The sequence below is a fragment of the Cylas formicarius genome, unplaced genomic scaffold, assembly GCF_029955315.1.
Source record: "Cylas formicarius isolate icCylForm1 unplaced genomic scaffold, icCylForm1.1 PGA_scaffold_8__14_contigs__length_24414737, whole genome shotgun sequence".
In the NCBI taxonomy this organism is placed as follows: domain Eukaryota; kingdom Metazoa; phylum Arthropoda; class Insecta; order Coleoptera; family Brentidae; genus Cylas; species Cylas formicarius.
The window spans coordinates 4,685,201-4,706,896 of NW_026844361.1; positions in this window are offsets into that span (position 1 = coordinate 4,685,201).

Sequence of the window (21,696 nt, forward strand, 5' to 3'; positions counted from 1 at the left end):
CATATACCGTATACCGCCAACAAAAACAATACTGAAAAGATGGCGGACGACGAGACGGAGGAGAAGCCGACGAGACTCGAGCGAGTCCGGCACGGCACGACCGCGAGTAGTTGCGTCATTGGTTGCAGCCGAACAGTGTTGTCAAACGGGATCTGATAAACAAATATAGTATTTTTACGTTTTTGTAATTTTTTTACTTAGTTGAATCCGTATTTTCTGTGGTAAAGCGTTTCTTGTCTCGTTCGTGTCCAAAAATAATAAAAACAAGTTGATTTTAAATTTTTGATTCCGGTTCTTTTTAGGACGTTGCCAATAAAATGTCTCCCAAAACACCACAAATCTAAAAAACTAAAAATTTTCCTTTTCAGTTGTTCAAAATTTAATTTTTTAGGTTTGATTTTGTTTTGCGGCATTTTACTTTTTTCCCTTATTTCTATTCTAATGTTCCCATTATGGCGCAAGGGTCAGGCCATCTATTTAGAGGATATCTGTGGTATATCGTGTACAGTAAATACGCAAACTAACCATTCAGAGGATATCCCTAGGATGTATTTTACAGTATATTCTTAGTATATATACTAACGTATATTCTAAGAATATCCTCGACATGTCCCGGGATATGCGATTTAAATAGGATATTGACCGGATATACAGGAGATATTGTGTGCTATCTATTGCATATGCTACTTACACTGTATTCTAAGTCTAAGTGTTACTTTGACTATAGCTTGTCCTATTCCTTCCCATATAGGTTATAGAGACCACGAGACCATTCTAACGCGTTTGAATACAACGTGGCGTAAATATTTTTTACGTTATTGTGATACCGAAGCCCCTCGGACTCCCCAACGTCAAAATAAACTCGATATGACAGGCATTGTCCAAATATTGTGGACGCACATAAGGCCCACAATCTTTACACACCAACACGACCATCGTATTAAGTTTCCGAAGGACGCATTGCGGTCCGTCGGTGCGTAAAATCGGGCTGCTCTTTTTAATCCGGTTTCGGATCGTAGGTGAGAAACGCCCGGTATAATCCGCGAAACAAAACAACGGTGTATCGATGACGGTTTCGGTTACAAAACCCAACCGCACGCATACACACGCACAAACCCCAGGAATCATGGGAACGGGGCAGATGTGCCCGGATAGGTTAGCGTCAGAGGTCTGTCGGGGCTTATCCGGGCTATTGTACGATTAGTGAGAGAGCGCCTTAGCGAAAGATCGTGCCGATATTTGCCGTCGCCCGTCCGCGGGGGTTAATCGAAAGAAAACAACCTGGAGAGGGTTAAAAACTAAGCTTTTCCTGCATGGACTCGCGAACTAGCTAACCAAGCTCACCGCCACGGAAAAAAAAAACACTATTATCTTTTAGTGTCCTAATTTCCTATTTACATTTAATCATTCTTCTTTATTCCTTGTTGTATGTATTAGCTCTTCCATTGTCCTCAGTCCTGTCCACCGTCTGATGTTGCGAAGCCAAGACATCCTCTTCCTGCCGATTCCTCTCTTTCCTTCAATTGGTATCTTTCGTTACGCATCACGTGGCCTATATATGCTGATTTTCGGCGTTTGATTGTGTTCAGCAATTCGCGGTCTGTATTGATCATTCTCAAGATCCCATCGTTTATTTTTCTTGCCGTCCATGGTATCTTCAGTATACGTTTGTATCGAGTTTATATACAGGGTGCGGCAAAATGATAGTTACTATTTGGGATGTTAATAAAAACCAAACTACATAAATACATTTTTTTAAATTATTTTTGAAATGTACATTCTATGCCATTTAGGAACGTTATTTTTTAAAAATGATGTCTTTTAAATGACTGCCAATATTGTCGAGGCAGTCTTGTAGGATCTCGCGGAAGCGCATCATTACCCGATGGATCATTTCTTGGGGAATTGAGGCAATTTCTTGTCTTATGGCTGTCTTTAATTCTTCCGAAGTCTGCGGACGATGCGTGAAGACTCTCGCTTTCAGGTAACCCCCAAAAAAAGTCGCAAGGCGACAAATCAGGCGAACGTCGCGGCCAGCCAAGATCACCCCGTAAAGACAGCACTTTGTGTAGGAACATTTCTTGAAGAAGATTTAGTGAACGACGCGTTGTGTGCGATGTAGCACCATCCTGCTGGAACCAAAGATGTTCTCTTTGATCGTTGTTCAACTCGTTCACTTTTGGACGCAGGAAATTGTTAAGCATGTCAAAACATCGATCTCCGTTGACTATTACCCTTATTCCATTTTCTTCGAAAAAGTAAGGACCCCACACGCCGAACTCCGAGATTGCACACCAGACGGGACTTTTGGACTGTGAAGAGGTTGCTCATGAAGTTCCTGTGGACTATTTGCTGATATTTGCTGACCAATAATTTTGCTGATTTACGGTACCGTAGAGGTGAAAGTGAATACAGCGCCTCTGGCAATGTTTTGAAGAATACCCCGGCATAAATTTGTACGGGTTTCAAAATCTCTTGCGCTTAACTCCTGCCCTACCATCATTTTGTACGGATGCATTTGGAGTGAGTTGTGTAAAATTCTTTGAACACTTCTATCGGGAATTAGCAAAGCAGCTGCATGCTTACGAGCTGAACGCCTTGGAGACTGTTGTATGGAAACTCTTACAGCATTCACATTTTCCGGTGTTCTTACTGTCCTTGGTCGGCCAGTAAATTTTCGGTTAAAATTGCATACTTTTGTCTGCCTAACGCGATTGCGTACACAGTGTTGCCGGTTTTACAAACCGAACGATCACTATTTGAAATCCTGCCTACTTTTTTGCCGCACTCTGTATATAAAGTTATTGATGAGATTAAAAGAAACAAATTAAAATTATGGGTAATAATAAATAAATATGTGGGAAACCAAACCTGTCTTTTTTAAATGGAACACCCTGTATATTGCAATATATACGGAACAGATTTATGGACATTTTTTAATCAAAAATGTCTTGTGTTTAATACCCTACTTTTCGTTTGCGGTTTCCTACAGCTGTAATTTTATTACGCCAACAGGGTGGGTCAAAATGAAAAATATTAATTTTCATGGAAAAATCAAATGGAAGCATAGTACACTTTCATTAATTACTCCCATTAATGCTCTTTTAATGTTATTAAACATTCCCTATCCCTAAACTTAGTATTTTTAGAGGTATTCAAATTTTTACGAACAAAATACTGAAAATTTTCGAACCGTGCGAAAATATCACAGACATTGAGAGTATTATAAATATTACGTGAAAAGTCTACAGCGACCATTTAAGTGTAATTCTTTTAGATAATTCAAATTTGTTATATGTTAATTCAAAACGTAATGCGGAAATAAATAATTAATTCCGAGATTTAAACAACAAAACAAAAATTTATGAAAATACTCAGTATAGACCATAACAAAAATACTGACTGAGTGTAAAAGGAAGTATCTATTTATGTCATATGTGTTATGTGTTCCGTTTAAAAAATATAAATTTCATTTCCCACATATTTATGAATCACCCCGTGTATTTTGAAATAATGTTAAATAGTTTCTTTCAATCTCATCTATAACTTTTGTGCTTTAAATTTTTCTCTAAAACAAATAATAAACGAGATATATTACGTTGACGCCCTATTTGGACACCCTGTAGTTCAATATTATTTTCGGCTTTAACCAAGCCAGAATTTATAAATTTTGGAAAGAAAGGAAACATCTTTTTCACAAAATTAATATGAAACATTTTAGGAGTTTTGCAACGAAATGTGGAATGGAATATACGCATTAATATTTTTCATTTTGACTCAGCCTGTATAAACGATTCGAACTAACTTTGAGATCAGTATGGGATTATTGACCGCACTGCTTTATCAAATTTTGGACAAACCAAAATTTCAACTGTCGGAAATAATGTCAAAAATATAGAGTATTAAACACATTTTTGACGAAAAAATGGCAATAAATCAAAAAAAGGTATATACCATAATAACCCCACATTGGGCAATTTAATATAAAAGGGAATATCAACTAATACCATAATATACTATAGCATGTATTTATGAATCACCCAGTATGTTTAAAAATAATTTCAAATCGTTTCTATTAGTCTTATCTATAACTTGTGTATTTAAAAAAATATAAAACAAATAATAAATGAGATACACACTATTTAATAATGAAAATAATAATAAACCGTCTTTATTAAAAATCAAAATATTACAATATAAGTTGTAATGCAAGAGTGGCGACATTGGCAAATTGCGCTATTTTCATATAACCACAACAACCAAGACAAAAGCAACCTCAAGTTATGTCTTCATCGAGTACCAACAAAACATAGAAGGTTTGATCGCTTTGATCATTTAGTTACCATCGCAAGTAATGTCTGTGGAAGAACTGGCGCTTATTCTAGAAGACTATGAGAAAAAACAACTCCGAAGCCTAAGAGAGAGAGAGAGAGAGTGTTATCAGAGTTTTACGGAACTCCGCAGCCAAGCAGTTGCAGGCAAAAGGCAAGTATTATTAAACAAGTTAGTTCTGGAAATTTAATAAATAAATATATTTTATTTAGCATTACAAAGAAACATCTACAGTTATCTCGTTTCTAATATTGGGATTTTGGATCTCTCTTATACACCCACAAAACATATGCATTTTGCTCAAAAAAATTGCATCGTGTCTGCCATCAAAAGATTGCCACTTAAAAATTGTTCCAGAAATGTTCGGAATGTTTTAAAAGGAAGTCTGAAAAAAAAATCCTACTAAAAAAACATTCTCCAGATACACACTCAAAACTGTGGTTCTGTAGACATGACATGGTTTAAGGCAGAATTACCACTTACCTTTAATTATAATATAATTTTATATAGTGTTTTATTAACTCATTTTGAGAAGATATAGTGGCATAAATGAATAAATAGATGAATTAATTATTATGGGCTTTATTGAAAAGAATAAAATACATTGGTGCTTGTAATCACAATAAGAATTTTACAATACAGTCGAACTTCGATTTTTGATAAGTCGAACCAAAATGGTTGGCAATAGCGTCAAAAGTAGGAAATGCGTGTTAGTTTGTCTTGATTACTCGAAATTTGATTACTCGAATATCTTGATAACTCGAACGAAACATTTGGTGCCAACTTCGATAAGTCGAATTTTCTCGGGGAACCCCCTAATTACGACCGATCTTTTTAACGTATCTATGCAAGCAGTTCAATTTCTGTGCTTGCTAGGTTCACTTGTATGACTTACTAATTAATACTTAGTGAAAAATACTGTCCGTATTCAATTTACACATTATATTAAAGACATTTTTGGATTTTTGCATTTGTTGATATGTCATCAAAACGTACTTTAAAAGCCTTTGTCTGTTGATCAAAAATTCAAGGTTATAAAAGAAGTGGAAAGTGGCTCAAAAAATAAAGGTGTAGCTGTGAAGTATGGGATTTCGGCAAGTACAGTGTCTACAATTTTGAAAAATATTCAGTCATCACCGCAATGGAACGTTTCCAAGAAAACAAAAACAATAACATTACACTAATGGATTGTATTGACGACGTAACTACCGCATGGAATATCGACGTTAAGCCGGAAACAATTTCCAATTGTTTTAAAAAAGCCGGTTTTGGTCAGTATTCTGAATGGGAAGAAGAAGATGAGATTAACTTGATTTTCCTAAGTGAACGCCTGAAAGAAAAGAGTGGAGACGAAATCCAAATAGAAATCGAGTTTAAAAGCTTGGACAAACATTAGAGGTATAGCAGAAGGTAGCACCATCAACGATTTTATAAATGTGGATAAGAATATTGTTACTTCAGAGTTTCCTACTGATGAAGATATTATCGAGTCCTGCAGATCCGAACCGGTACAGTTAAACATCCAAGATAACTGTGTGTGACACGATGGAGGAGGAATTGGAAGATGATTCGCAGCAACCACCTTCAAATGAATTGGTTGAAAATTCGTTGATTGTCTTACGTTCCTATTTGAAAACCAGTGAATACACAACCGATTCCCTCTATGATTATTTAAATAAAATTGAAGCTTTTCTTGAAAACCAAAATAAGAAATCCGGTCGTCAGTCACAAATAACTGACTTTTTTCCAGTGAAAGAGTAAACTTTAATATGTATATATATATATATATATATATATATATATATATATATATATATATATATATATATATATATATATATATATATGATGACACTATATTCCGGGATATCATCCGTTCGCTCGTTGAACTCCGACTGGAATCCTGCATCCGACTGGAATCGAAGTGTTTTCGGAGCGCGAGCATTGAAGATGCCAAGTGAGATTTTGGCGAAACGTCTGCAGGATTCCAGTCGGATGCAGGATTTGCAGGATTCCAGTCGGATGCAGGATTCCAGTCGGAGTTCAACGAGCGAACGGATGATATCCCGGAATATAGTGTCATCACATTTTTCCATCCGTGAATCAATACGTGAGAATATATATATATATATATATATATATATATATATATATATATATATATATATATATATATATATATATATATATATATATATATATATATGTATGTGTATGTGCATACATACTATGTTTATATACACGGTACATATACATACTACTATTTCATAATTTTCGTTTTTTGTTCAAAAATCAAAGATATTAGGGCATTTATGTAACGTATAACCCATTTTTAAAAATGAATGAATAAATGTTTATTCACAAAAAAGTACATGCATTTGTAGTTTTTATTGTCTTGATAACTCGAAATTTTCATGTGTCAAATCGCAGTTCGACTTATCGAAGTTCGACTGTATTTGCACAATGGCATCCGATATAAGACGATTCAGTGTTACTCTTTCAAAGCAACTCCTTTAAAAATTCTGAACATGCGATGCAAGCAATAAAAATTTTTTCACTTAAATCATTAAACTGTTGTCAATTATTAGCAGATTAGCTAAAGCAAAAATTTCGTTAACTGTAAATTCAAAACTGACTTATATTATTTTAAAAACCGATGACTGATGATTATTTGGTGCCAGGCTTCTCTGTCACTTGTCATATTATTTTGACTAGCGCTGAAGATTAAAGATCTGCTGGTGTCTGCTCTAGTTTTGCCTAGGAACGAAATTATCATTGTGACTTGTTGGAAATAAAGCCCAAAACCCCCCCTCAACAAAAAGTTCTCTTATGTTCAAATGGAAAAATGTCCATGAAAATTTTCACATTCACAAATTATGTGTAGTATTATTAAAATTATGAAAATTTTGCAACAAGAATAATATAACAAAATAATATTTTTGAGACATCAGTAATGTGGAATTATTTGATGGGGTCGGGTTAAATGTACATCAGAAATGAAACAGTTAAATAAGTAAAAAAAAAACGAAAAAAAAAGCATTGGGCACTCGAATATGGACTGTCAAGTATCATTGAAAACTAGAATGACCAGAAAACAAGTAACCCGATGTACAACTGACAACAATATCTAAAAATTGCCTAATTTATCAAGCTTTTACCCCTCTCCTATAGGTAGAGTGATGTGATCCCACATATGGATGCTCGTCTAAAGTTATCACCCTCCCTGGCAGGTCCATTTTCCAAAAAGGAATGTTATCCATTGTTTTCTTTTAATTTCGTCTTTTGGTAAACTAAAAAATGCAATGTTGAATTAAATAACACTACCTGTATAAGCGATTAATTCATCAAAAATAGGAAAGCAACATATATGCAATGTAGCCCAAAAAATCAGGTTCGCTTCCTCCCAAGTTGTGCATATTATATTCTTCCTACTCAAATTGTTTCGATTCCAACAAGATGTAGAAAATCAGTAGTTTTTGATAAGACCTGTTTCTATTTAATCAGTGTCAAATTGTATGTGTTTGAACTCGTATCAATAAAATATCCAAATTTTGAATAGCTGCCTAGAATTTTTTTTTCCTGTTCCAGAGGATATTATTTTGGTAATTCCATATATTTTGGGCTTATAATGTCTGTAGTTTTTTGCACAATAGAAAGGTAATTTCGTTTTCGCTAAGCGTGATAACAAATGAAAAGTTTCCCATATTTATTTTTTTCAAAGATTTGTGGTTGACAAAGGGTATTTCTAATGCTTGTTCTAGTAAACATTCAACTTGTAACTTAATTGTTTTTTTTTATATTTCCTGTAATTCTTGTACACGTGTATTACACAAATATCCTTCCTGTAGCTATTTAAGTGTACTAGAAATGTAGGGAATTCTGTTTAGTAAATTGAGGTGCAAATATTTGTGTTAGTCTTTTTTCCCAGATTTTTGTCCTATTGCCGTAACTTCGTGAAGGACTAAAGTATTGAAAGTACAAATTATACAAGTTTTTGAGTGGTTGTCTATGAAAACCACCTTTAAGCAACTTACCCGTGTATAGGCAAATTCTTTTCCTTACAGTTTTGCTTACAAACACACGTTTTCCAGTGGGTGGGCATTTTTTATCATAAAAACACGAAAAAGGTACGGAGATATTGACACCCAAAATGAAAATAACAATGGCACAGGGCACAGACTGTTCTGTGACAATAGTAATTAATTAGCTCGGCGTTGCCAATTATGTTCGGATTTCAGAGTTTCCAGTTTTCAATTTTCCAGAAAAATTACAGCAATGTCAAAGGATCTACACCTTCTCTACGAAAAAATCATAGTCCATTGTGGAGCAAAATTATTTACGAAGAACGAATACCCATGTCAAAAATTGCCGATTTGCCAAATTTTGTGCAAAAATCTCGATTATTTCAGGAATTATTTGAAAAAATCAAAAATTGAATTGCAACTCTGATATCCTGTGTCTCGGTTAATATCAACTTTCGGACTAAGGTAAGTTTCATTAAATCGTAACATTTTTATCTAAAGGAGCTATACCGTTACTCATGGGACATCCCGTATAAACTGCGCATTGATGAATTTTCAGTTCAGCTACTCCGCACGTACAAGTAGAAGAAAACTTTCCGGCGACTTTTAAAATTCAAATTCGGGCTCTCCGGGAAAAATAACACGGGAGGTAATGAGGAAAAATGCTAATTCGGGCGAAGCGGTGGGCTGCACAGGTTCCGCGCTTTGATTTTCCGCGCGCCTGGAAATGGAATTGCTTCATTTCCAGGGATATTTTTTATCCTTTGCCGGGATTACCGGCGGAAATGGGGCCGCCGCCTCCGTCGCCCCTTTCTCGACGTAAAAATTAACGCGGGGAAGCGAAAAACCTTAAAAGAATAATAATAATAATAATAATAAACGACGGCTTTCGGCAAACGGAAAACGAGAGGCCCTACCAAATTGGTACACGAAGATTTCACGGATTTGTTGATTTTGAAAAATAGTTTTTTGGGTTGGAAAATTTTTGTGCTCGGCCGTAAGTTAAAAAAATATAAAAAACACACTTACACTTTTTGAAAAAATGGTAAAAGCGTAAGTGTTAAGTTAAAAAGAATTATTTGGTGTAAAAAAGTTATTTAAAAAATATATATTCGTCTGATGTAGGACAAACAAATATTTATTTCAAATTTCGGAAAAAATGTATTTCATTTATTTATACTGAAATTGTATTGTAAATATTTATTTATTTAAACAATTACTTACCACCTTTCTAATGGTTAATAAAAAAATATGTTTACTAGGTTTTAAAGAATTGTTTACTATTTAATAATATATAATTTGTTTGATTCAACACAATAATGTGTTAATTTTAACTAGATAATTGATGTAAGCAAATTCTATTATCTGTTTAATTGGTTTAAATAAATATATATGTGAAACAAATTAAAATCAAAATGAACATTTCAAAAAAAATTAATTCATATAAGCAAAAATCAGTATATTGAAACAAATTTCGTTCAAAGGAAATAAAAAGTTCCAAATTGATTTTGGTGATTTCTTAGAATTATTTTTGATTGTTGAAATGATTGTTTGGTATTCTGGTCATAGATGCTGTAGATTCCGTTCACCTCCGCAGAGTACGTCACGCCATCAAAAGTTAGTTTAAAGTATTTGGTATTAGCAGTCTGCAGCTGGCAAATAAACTAAATGTATTTGAACGATATGCACGCATTTAAAACAACCAAAACAGGGGGGTATCCCGAAGAAGTCACAAATAGAAGATCCCGCTCAATACATATTTATGCCTTAGGGGAAATATGTGGGGATCAGATTTATTGGAAATACCTAAAGCTCAAAATATATTATAAATTGGAGAATAAAACGGACCATCCAACGCTATAATACCTCTGACACGTTCTGATGTATTGAGTCGATTTTTCGCAAGTAAAAATTGGTTTTGGTTTCTTGTATTTTGACTATGATATGAATTGTTTTCTAAAAGAAAGAGTCAGTGTTTTTAAACACATAAATACCCATTATAGAAACTACAACAGACGGCAAATTGGATGCCGTATAAACAAATTCAGTTGATCTAGGACTGGCTCCAAGGTTCGAGTAGCAAAACACATAGCAGCAAGTGTCATCAATAAATACTTAAAGATTTTACACTGTTTTCCATTCTGACAACCAACGTTGATAAGTAGATTTGTGAGTTTCCTCTAGCTTCCCCTAGTTACAGCAATGCAATTATTAAGAGCATTTATCCTCTGGTGAATTGGCGACAAAAGATATTACAAATCACTTGACAGAGGATTTACAAACGCAATAAAAAGAACGAGACCTAAAATCCTTAGTTGTGCAACTTATGAACTGACTTGCAGCTCTCTTGGTTTAACCGAAGTACCACCTGCGTACCTCATCTCAACGAATTGCTTTTCATCACTAAAATAAGATGAGAACAAACAACAACCAGCAAATTAAATAAATGTCCTTATGCTCCAAACTCCATTAAAAAAAATGAAATCGAAAAGACGCATTCTCCACGCCCCAGGATTGCTAACGCCAAAGTGATAAAAATAGAATCGACCTCTTGTGGGATCCTCGATGCTGAAAAGATCCGGGAACGAGGAGATCGAAGGTCTACTCGGTTGGGGTCGCATAGGTCGACGGAAAGAGGAGATCTTAGATAATCTCGCGTTTAAAATCGAAGACGTGAGATGTGCGTTTGATTCCAACCATCATTTCCGTGAAAAAGGGCAATGAGTTGGCGATGGGCACCAATAATTGCTATGTTAAACTTTAAAACTCGGTTCCTACAACCATTTCTAACGTTAATTACAGTTAAACTGCGTAATATTTTAACGCTAAGACAATTTTAGATATTTTTTGTTTAATGTTGTTTGTTCCATCTCTGCAAAGAAAGTGGTTTTCTTAATAAATAAATGTTTACAACTCAAAAAAACATTGGAGTCGTTTAACGGACTTCATCCAGGCTGTTAACGGTGCTATGAGTTACGCGAGGGTGGTTGCTTACTTTGCTTTGGTAGATTAGATAGTCAACAATCCAATAAAAATCCCACCTAAGTATCTATATCCTAACGTAAAATACGATTAAAAGAATTTGACGTTCAAAAAAAGTTGGATTGTGGGAAAAAAAATCCAGTTTTTTATTATCCTGAAGTTAAAACAAAATTAAAATATTGTTATTTGTTTATTATTTTTTTAAAAATTCCTTCAAAGGGCAATGATTACAAAGTTTTGACAAGCTTAGCTGTTTATAAATACTTAATAATTTATTTTTCCGTTTACGTTACGTTTAATCACTAGCTCGATCACTAATCAATTATAGGAGACTGGCTAATTTTTAATCATCTTGTTTGACAGAAATAATTCATTTTCTTTTTATCTGATCAAACCTACGCGTCTCTAGTGCCGTTATTTGATGCTTGTGGAAGTGTTCAAGTAATTTAATTTGTTAAATATTAGATTGAATAACAAAATTATCCACCAGAAGTAGCAAGGTTTATGAGAGTCTATTTCGATATCCATTTAACCTGAATTCATCAAATAGACCATATTTTAAAAGAACTTTCTACCTATTGCTACGTAATAGGGAGATTAAGAAATTTTGTTTCTATGAATTTGTTGCGTTTCTGTTATTTTTCATACATGCATCCGTGTCTAAATTATAGCATTGTATGTTGGGGAATCGCTTCACGTTCCAGAGAAGTATTTAGATTGCGGAAGCGAATCGTAAGAACAATGTTATTTAAACCTAGGTTTTTCTCTTGTCGTTAACTACTTCGCGATATGAGAATATTAATTCTATTTGGTATTTTTATTTAAAACTGTGTGTTAAGTGTTAAATCTAATCCTAGTAGCTATGAATCACTTCAAAACTCTTATATGCATTACCTGGTAAGGACCAATATTGATAAAACAAATTCCCAGGCATAAATTGTCTATAGTTGCCAATAGTTCCGATAAACCCTTTTTTTTTTCACTCCCTTCTGTAAAATATTTAATTATACACCGATCTCACTTTCGGGAAGCATCACTTTACCACAGATCTTGAGACACATCCATGGTATTACCGCACGGGTTTGGGAGCAATCGGATGGACGGTCAGGTCCGTAAATGTATTCGTGTTGTTTTGCAAAAATATACCCAAAAAATAACGATCCTACAAAAAGTATAGTATGCAATACATTTGGTAAACTTTTTAAGGCACTCGTTTATTAAACACTCGCTCCGCTCGTGCCAAATAAACTCGTAACTCAAGTGCCATTTACAACAATTGTTGCATAATATACTATTAATCATTTGTCTACTCAACCAAAACCAATTTTGTTTGTCATACCTTTTATAGCTTAAATCGATTTTTTGTTGTAATAACATATTGTTGTAACCGTTATTTATATTTGAATATTATTGTAATGATTAATGTTTATAATATCTTGTTTATATTTTTGACACTACCCGAAAGCTGGTCTCTGGAAATAAATTTGTTTTGACTTGATTTGATTTATACTATATATACTATATAAGGGGTGTTTTTTTTCGATGTATGGAACTTTAAGTTGCAATAAAACAACGATGGATTATTCGATTGACATGAATTTTATTTATCCGAAAGATAATGTTGTGGCATATGACCGCCACGGCTGTGGCGGATGTAGTCCAATCTGGACGTTCAATTTTCGATGACTTTTTCCAACATTTGTGGCCGTATATCGGCAATAACACGGCGAATGTTGTCTTCCAAATGGCCAAGCGTTTGTGGCTTATCCGCATAGACCAATGACTTTACATAGCCCCACAGAAAGTAGTCTAGCGGTGTTAAATCACAAGATCTTGGAGGCCAATTCACAGGTCCAAAACGTGAAATTCGGCGGTCACCAAACGTGTCTTTCAATAAATCGATTGTGGCACGAGCTTTTTGACATGTTGCGCCGTCTTGCTGAAACCACATCTCCTGGACATCATGGTTATTCCATTCAGGAATGAAAGGGTTAGTAATCATAGCGCTATACCGATCACCATTGACTGTAACGTTCTGGCCATCATCGTTTTTGAAGAAGCACGGACCAATGATTCCACCAACCAATAAAACGCACCAGTCAGTTTTTCTGGATGTAACGGTGTTTCGACATAAACTTGAGGATTAGCTTCGCTCCAAATGCGACCGTTTTGTTTGTTGACGTAGCCATTCAACCAGAAGTGCGCTTCATCGCTAAACAAAATTCGCTTATGAAAATCGGGAACGGCAATCTCGTTTTGGGCCCATTCGACGAATCTACTCCTTACTTGATGATCGTTTGGCGTCAATTCTTGCACGAGTTGAATTTTGTAAGCACTTATACCAACTAGTAACGAGCTAGTAAATTCTAAGCTTTAACGTTACATTAGGAAAAACGTTTCCGAAATACAGCGGATATATGTTTAGGAATTTAATATGGTTGTGGTCTCAATCGAGAAGTCCTATAGTTAACACTGGAAATCCTAATTAGTTGGTTAATAAATATTTTTATTAAGAAAACTTCGCCTTGCATAAAGAAGGCTGAAAAGGTATAACGCTCTAGGTAATAATCGGTTGATACGTTTATGAAACTGTAAGCAAGGATCCCAGTGCATTCCAATTTTTTATTGCTATATTATTAATTCCTAAGTCGAAGTTATTTATTTGGCTCAAATTTTTTTGTGGCAAAAGGGGTAAAGTGGTTGTTAAGTGGTTTATCAGCAATGAAGCAATACGCAATGATTGGCAGAGTAACCAATTTTTGACGTATAAATTGAGAAAAACAAAGACCAGGGAAAATTTCTCGAATAAGTTAACTTAACAAACAAACAAAAAAGTTAACAGACTTACTTATGATTTCGGCAGATTGTTAGAACTAATTAATTATAAACCGTAGTAGTCAGACATAGTACACATAAGTTCTTGAAATATGTCAAATGTATTTGAATAATCTAGAAGCACTAGCGCTGTGACCTTTCAGTGGTTGCAGTTATGGGCAATGTCATCCATGACACGAAGTACGCGCTGTTGCAGTACTATTACTACTATTACTACTATTATTTAGTACTAGTACTGCAGTACCTTTGAGGAACCTTGCCTTATGTTGTAGTAGTATATCGTTACCAAGACTATTTTGATATAGCTCCTATAGAAGGAGTGCCTCAGATTTTACTAGAAAAACGATCAATAGAACTAATAGAAATAATAATAATTTATGTGCTGAAATGAAGGATTGCTTAACAAACCTACGATTTTCGTGATCCCATACAGGAAGATAATGATAGTTTTCGACAGGCGCCAAAATTCATCTACAAAATGTAAGACGTGTTTCAGCATTTTCAGGTACCAAGCATCGGTGCGCTCTATTAAGAATTGCCAGATAGGTATTTCCATGTTTGAATGGCATTTTTCAATAAGTAAAGCTTCCTTAAAATTGCGTTTTTTCCAATGCGATTCGCTGTAGACGACCCGGCCTTCAAACTATTTGACGGATAGTTCGGTCCATACATGTTTCGCGATTCCTGAATTGTATGTTTCCTATGTTCTACGACTCTAACCTTTAAAGGTCGTTTTGTTTCCCCGATATACACAGGGTATTTGAAAGATACACTCTTCCTCTGGAGTCGATGTTTCTGGTGACATTGTTTTCGAGGCATAGGATTATAAAAAACCGCAAATTTTGCCCGGATAAATTCCGACTAGCTCAGGTGCTTTTGGCAAGAAATGCAGAGAGAAGACCTTTTTATGTCATTGGTGTGTTAACTTTTGAAGCCAAAACACAAATAATTTTTGACGAATCAAATTTTTCAAATTCTGGAATTTATAATTCAAAAAATCATCATTATCGCTCAAGAGAAAATTTATTGCTAGTACATCCCCGCTGACCACAACTTCGTTTCAGCTATGACGTTTGGTGTAATTATTACTTAAATTCTGTATGATTTTCTAGATGAGCTTGCCCTCACAAGTAAGCAGAATCTAAATTTTCCAGCACTAGGTTATAACTTCCGAGGCGCATGTCCATTTTTGATAACCATTTTCAACAATAAATGGATGGATACAAATTGACTTATTCCTATTTGTATGTATTGTAATTGTAATTGTAATTGTAATAGTTTTGGTTATTTGGTGATTTATGAACATTAGAGTGAAAAATATACCTTACATTCAATTGTTTTTCTGTTCTCAACATCGAAATCCGTGGGAAAAATATTACTAATTTGCTAACAAATTTACCAATGAAAAATGTAAATTTATCAAGTTTTTCTCGGCATAATACCTAATGCGTCATGCCATTTGAAACGACGCGACACAGAGCAAGGGCTTAGTCAAATATCAGAGACATAGACCAAAAAATTTTCTTTATATTTTTAGAATTAAATTCACGCAATTATTTAGAAAGAAGTCCGTTTATTATCATTTTATTTTAATTTTGGGTGATAGATATCTTTATGAATTCAATTTTGGCTACAAATTTTACTACTATTTAAATGCCAAAGAAAAGCAAATATAAAAAAAATCTAGTATAAGATGTTGACTTTAGCAAATATTTTTGTTATATTATTGCCTAAGACTGATAAATGGTTATTTGAAACTTTTACACAAATTATTAGTCTTTTTTATCGGAAATGTAATAATAAAATGAACAAATTAGGTAGAAATATATCAACATCTAAGGCTATTGTAATTACAAAAATTTGATATTGGACATATCAAATCATATCATCATATTCGATATAACATTTATCTGCTACGATCTGCTGCCAAACTACGGGGGTTTTTCGAAATCTCAAAAAGTATAATTTTTACAAAAAAAAGTAAGGAACATTTTTTATTTATTTTTTACATTCTTTACAATTTTGAATTTTTTAATTTGACCAACTTTGTAGTTCTTATAGTTACCAAGATAGCCACCATGTATAATTAGGCTCAACTTTCGTTTTGCTAAGATCAGTTATGGAAAAAATCTTTCCACATTTACTATTATTAGTTATCCTATTATAGTAGTATTTTAAAGCCTTGATTAACAGAAAATAACGAAGTTTTTCTGTGGAAATGCTTTTTAATAATTTGCATTAGTTTGTTTAAGTTTCATTGGGTTGGATGACTTTTCGCAATTTTATTTTTTATGCGAATATTTAGAATGTAAAAATAGTTAAACTTTCTGTGCAACTGAAATGATTTTGAAACAAAAATGTTGTCCACTTCCACAAAAAAAATCGTTTTTATGTTCGGGAAGGTAATTGGTTTAAGCGAAAAAAAAAACACTTCCCTAGAAAAATATTTTGATCGCCAAAAATGGAGAAATACGAAATATGTGCGAGATTTTCCAGAATAACATATTCGTTTTGCTGCAGGAAAACAATTTAGTGTCCAGAACATGCTAAAAGTATTTTAAAAAATTGTGAAAGCTTAGAGAAGTCCAAACAGCAATGTATTAGTAAGGAACAAGCAATAAATATTCTAGTAACCTCAAAATTAACAAAATATCAATATAATTTTATTCGAGATGTAACTGCAGAAATTGGCCTTGAATGCTTTTTCAAGTTATTATCAGGTTCAAAAAGCTAAAAATGAATGTTATCCCAGCAAGGAAACAATAACAATAACTATCGGCTACTATAAACCTACAAAATTTGCTAGACACAACTTCTGAACGTCTTCTTCAAATCGTAGATCAAAAACAGTTCACTAATTTGGTTTTAATTTCCAAATGGGGCTGTGATGTAGCTTCCGACCAGTCACAATACAAAATTTCTTATTTTAATGAACCTAATGATGACAGTAGTTTAATTTGTTTGGACCGATACAGTTATATGGATAAATGACAAGCCATCGTTCACAAGAACGTCTCAAATTAAATTTCTTATTCCATCGATCTGTACCGGTGAACCACGCAAGACCCATAAACTTTGTCTGACAATGATTGACGTAAACATTTGTAACACCATTACAAAAACGCAATCTGCAATGAGAGCTCCTTTTTTCCAAAAAATTCAAGGCGAAAAATTTGGATGACATTTAGGCAAAATTATATGCATGTTAAAAAATAGGTTATTGCAAAACGCACTATATTTTTGGGTTGCCCTGTATATGCCTTAAATCATGTAAAGTAAATAATTTTTTTTAATTTAAGACGTTGCTCTTTGTATAATATAACTGTGTATAAAACTCATTTTTAGCTTTTCCAGATTAAAAGTTTCAAGTGAAAAACCTCACGTGCCTCGGTTCCCATAAGGTCGGTCCGGGTCCAACCGAAGGGTTGACAGACAGGTGTCAGACGTTCATGATTTATTCAGAACGCGTAAAAGTTCGCCGTTTTATATCAGTTTGTGCACCTACCTCGGGCTTTAGGTTAATATGGGAACCGCGAAGGAAATCCTATTTATGCGAAAAAGGAGCGACGTACACGCGCGTCGTCGAATGTTTTCCAACCCCCTCGATCTGCCGCCGCCGCCGCCGCCACCATATCCCGATGCGATTCTTTTTCTTGCGCAAACACCCTGGGAAACAGACGTCGAAAAAGGAGGGGGGCGCGCGTTAATCCTCCCGTTTCCCTGGCAACGGGGGGGATAGCTATCAACAATACCAGCCCGGGGGTATCTCGAGCGACCCCCTACGTGCCGCTCAAGATGGTGATTTTGAACTCGCCGGACTTGAACGAAACGCACATTTTGTTGGGTATTGGACTTTTTCATTTGAAACTATACAAAGTTTGACAGGACGGTAAAAAATGCATCTCGGGTTAATGTAATACTGTTCCGAATAAATTTTGGGCTTGTGGGCTTGTTTTGAAAATTGTCAAAGATGGAACGTAAAATTCAATAAGTGGGAGTTGAGCGACAAGAAACGCTGGAACTACAAAATTGAAAACCAACATTCTGAGATGAGAATGTTTTCTTATTAATGGTGGTAATTCTGAATCGTTCCAGCTTTGACAATTTTGAAGATTTTAAACGTTCGGGTAAGTTTTATTGAAGACGCGGTAGCAAAGTAATTGATTGAAAACGATTTTTGAAATTATGACACTTTACTAAATTCGACATGCGCAATTCTTTAAAATAGAAATAAATAATATATTCCGTTTAAAATAAAAAATATATATAAAGTGTTACTTGAAAATGCGACATCTGGGTATTGATTTTTGTTAGGGGGTGTTTTTTTTCGATGTATAGAACTTTAAGTTGCAATAAAACAACGATGGATTATTCGATTGACATGAATTTTATTTATCCGAAAGATGATCTTGTGCCATTATATTTGAAATATGATTTCTGGCATATGACCGCCACGGCTGGCGCGGATGTAGTTCAATCTGGACGTCCAATTTTCCATGACTTTTTCCAACTTTTGTGACCGTATATCGGCAATAACACGGCGAATGTTGTCTTCCAAATGGTCAAGCGTTTGTGGCTTATCCGCATAGACCAATGACTTTACATAGCCCCACAGAAAATAGTCTAGCGGTGTTAAATCACAAGATCTTGGAGGCCAATTCACAGGTGCAAAACGTGAAATTAGGCGGTCACCAAACGTGTCTTTCAATAAATCGATTGTGGCACCAGCTTTGTGACATGTTGCGCCGTCTTGTTTAAACCACATCTCCTGGACATCATGGTTATTCAATTCAGGAATGAAAGAGTTAGTAATCATAGCTCTATACCGATCACCATTGACTGTAACGTAGTACGGACCAATGATTCCACCAGCCCATAAAGCGCACCAAACAGTCAGTTTTTCTGGGTGTAACGGCGTTTCGACATACACTTGAGGATTAGCTTCGCTCCAAATGCGGAAGTTTGTTTGAAGTGCGCTTCTTCGCTAAACAAAATTCGCTTATGAAAATCGAGAACAACGGCAATCTCGAATTAGAATTCTGAATATGTGAATATGTTGAACCGTAAGTGCCAAATATTAAAAGATGAGAGAAATAAATTCTTAAATCCTGTTCATGAGTAATATACGGGGTTAGCAAAAAGTTCCGAAAAGCTAAAATACCTTCCATACTGCCAAAGCTGGAACTAATGGGTGATTTTTTTCGATGTATAGAACTTTAAGTTGGCATTACTGTACTGTACTGTTTCGTTTGGCAATTCATCATTAATAGATTCACGCCTAAACAATGCTTGCAAATAGTGCAATTTTATTTCGAAAATAATGGTTCTGTGCGGAATACGTATCGCGCACTACGTCCATTTTATCGTCGACAAAATCGTCCATCAAAACAGTTAATTCGATTAACCATGGAACGTTTTCGCACCACGTTTACTCTTATTGATAACTCGCATCCCCAGAGACGCCGTACCGTGCGTACAGAAGAAGCTATTGCTGCTGTAGAGCGTAGCATTGAGGAAGACCCGAATGACTCCATCCGCCATCGGGCACTGGAATTGGATCTGTGTCCATCCACTCTATGGAAGATTTTGCGGAAAAATCCAACTCGTGCAAGAATTGAAGCCAAACGATCATCAAGTAAGGCGTAGATTCGTCGAATGGGCCCAAAACGAAATTGCCGTTGTTGCCGATTTTCATAAGCGTCTATCTAATTCTAATTATAGTACTAATAGTAAATAAACATAATATCCTATACCTACATCTAACCGTTTTTGAAATATTTCACCTTGAAAAAAAATTGTGCCTCTAGCTTAATGAAACTTGAAAAGGCATTTTTTGTAATTTTTGTAAATCTGATCCTTGTATTTGGCAATTTCTTAAAAAAGATTCTTAAGTTCACGTTTGAGTCGTAAACATTCACGTTTTTAAAGTCGTTAAACTCTTTTTTTTTTTCAATTTTAAGTGTTATCAGCTCCACCAACAGTTTTCCTATTAAACTGTATTAGAATTACGTATGCCTATTCGGAACTGTATTCAAAATAATTAAGTTTTTTTATGGTATCGTATTTGATCGGCTGGCCATTTTCACTTGATTTGACACCACTTAAATTATTATTTTTGGGAAGAATTATTTGAGAGTGTACTTTAAAGGAGCTTTAGGTCGAATTGGACTATCAACTAATCAAAGCAGTTGTGCAAATAAGAATCGAAAAGTGCCTTCAAATGAAAGCATATAAAAGACCTTTTATAATTCTTCATTTTTTTATGACTTAGTGAAATTAAATTTAATTTATTCATTTCTTATAACTTAGTAAAGTTCAATTTAGTTTCTTTATTTTTTTGTAACTTAGTTAAGTGAATTTTTTTTATTTTCCGAATCGCAAGAATTTCGTTCGATCGATAATTGAACATCAAAAACACAACATATTCTTTCCCGCATTTTGTAACATTCATCGTGAATATAAAACAAATTGAGAATATCAGCATTTGAGTATTCTTCTACATGAACTTTAAACTTTTACTTCGTAATTGACAGCTGTCGACATACAATGCTGCAAACGTTTGTTAGACCTAGACTTGTACACAATCTCAATTGATTCCTTTAAAAAGAGACTGTCTTAGATTTCGGGAACGACACTTTTTTTGCTTTTGCTTATTTCTAATATACTACAAAATAAATTAATAAATAATTATAATAATTCTATATTTTATTTATTAATAAATAAATTGGAAATCTTTTTTAATTTCTTTGTCTTCTTTAAATATGAGAATGATGGATTTGTAGCGCATTCAATTCACCGTTTTTCATTTTATTCTCTATTTCTCTTTGTCTTTTGTTTTGTCGTTAACTAAGCTTTGAAGATTATTATATTATATATGTTTAACCGGTTTGTGTCCCAAAGAGCAGATAAATAAATAATAATAAACAAAAATCAGGTAATCTAACGTCTTTCCATGCTTCTCCAGCCCACAATTTTACTATTCTCTTCTTAAATGTTTATTCTTTGCAGAACTTTTTCCTTCCTAATCCAAGGATTTCAAGGAATTTATTCCTTTTCTTGAGTCTTTATGGAATGGATGGCCTTCCATAACAGGCTTGGTTGGTTAGACATTCTCTGTAGATCTCCTAGTGTGCTTGTTATCAGAACCATATCATTTGCATACCTGATATTGTTTATAAAAAAATAAAAACCAAAAAAAGGTGCTCTGAGAAAATATTGTACAACATTCTAACTCCTTTTAATATTCTTACGTCATCGGATAGTGAATCTACTTAACTTATTTTTGCTATCTTATCCCAATAGAGGTTGAAAAGAATGTTTATATCGTTGCTATCAATATTAAGAATATCTTGTCATGTTTTACATTCTCGATGGCCTTGCTATAATAGATTAAAAGAACAAATACACTTTGTTTGGCGAAGGGACATCTTTGAAGAAGTTTATTAAACCCTAACAGAATCTCCTGTTCACATTTTTTAAAAATTCTTGTGAGTTGAATTTGAAAGCCATTCCTGCGCGATTGCTC